This window comes from Orycteropus afer, unplaced genomic scaffold (assembly GCF_000298275.1).
Source record: "Orycteropus afer afer isolate SDZICR_OR568_19922 unplaced genomic scaffold, OryAfe1.0 scaffold00035, whole genome shotgun sequence".
Lineage (NCBI taxonomy): Eukaryota > Metazoa > Chordata > Mammalia > Tubulidentata > Orycteropodidae > Orycteropus > Orycteropus afer.
Window position 1 is genome coordinate 13,051,789 of NW_006921622.1, and position 1,516 is coordinate 13,053,304.

Sequence of the window (1,516 nt, forward strand, 5' to 3'; positions counted from 1 at the left end):
TTTGAACCACCAGCCTTCTGGTTAGCAGTCAAGTGCCTTAGGCACTATGCTACCAGAGCTCCTACTACTCCCTTAGGTTTAATAATTTGCTAGAATGACTCAAAGAACTCAAGGAAAGCACTATACTTATGATTCCAGGTTTATTATGAAGGGTACAAATCAGGGTCAGCACAGTAGGGAGAGATCTGGGAGAGTTCTCAATGTGGAACTTCTATGTCTCCAAAAATGGACATGCTACCCTCCTACCTGCATTGACATTTTTTACTAACCAGGAAGCTCATGGAGCTTCCATGTCCAGAGTTTTTTGGCAGTCCTCATTTACATAACTCAAACTCCAGCCCCTTTCCCTTGATGTTGGTCAATATCATGAGATAATCATGAGGTTGATATTAAGTAGTGGATCTTTCTGATCTGGCAAGCCCACATCCAAAGGTCATCCCCTTATTTTTTAATAACTTCTTTCTGCATCTTATTTAAGAAATACTTCCCTGCTTAAAGCCATAATGATATTCTTTTATATATATTTTTAATTTAAGTCTTTAATCCTTTAATATTGTGTATTGTTTGTGTATTGTGTCGAGTGTAGTATGAAGTAGGAATCCAATTGTATTTTCCCAAGTGGACAATCAATTGTGTCTGCATCCTTTATTGAAAAGTTTTTCCTTTCTTATGTGACCTTCAATGCCACCTAAGTCATGGCTCATATTTTCATATATGAGAGGCTCCATATGTGAAGTTCTATTCTGTTTTGTGTATCCATCATTAAGTCAGTGCTAGACTATGGCAGTTAATCATTACACGTTTATAATGTCTTAATATCTGGTTGTATAAATCCCCCTACCTTATTTTTCCTCACCAGTTTCTTGGCTATTGTTGGCCTTTGCTCTTTCATACACATTTTAGAATTAACTTGTCATGTTCCATTAAGAAATACTTCTGGGATTTTTATTTTACTGCATTTAATCCAAAGATTGAAATCTTTCATAATTGAGTGTTCTGTATTCTGTCCCATGAACATAGCATTTCTTTCCCCTTATTTGAGTCTTTAATATCCTTCAAAATAATTTTATAATTTTTCCATGCATGTCTTGCACATCATTTTTTAGATTTATACCTAGAATTCATATATTGAAAGCAGATAGGCTCTTTTAAATTCTACCAGCACTTACATTAATATTTAAAAAGTCATTTAGTATTTTGCTTTTTCATTTCCCTTCCCATCACTCTTCTCCCTAACTGTCCCCAAATATTTATTAGTCTTCCTTCAGTTGAATTTGGAATTTAACAAAACAAACAAGTATTTTGGAATGAATATGTTCTCTCTTCTAGTAAATGTATTACTTTGCATTCTGCTTTGGTTACCATACTTGTAATAATTATTATTTATATTTGTTAGAATATATTAGTTTTCTTAACAGTGATTAATTATTTAGTTATCTCTAATATATATTTGGGGGAGCTCTGGTGGCGTAGTACCTAAGGCATTTGACTGCTAACCAGAAGGCTGGTGGTTCAA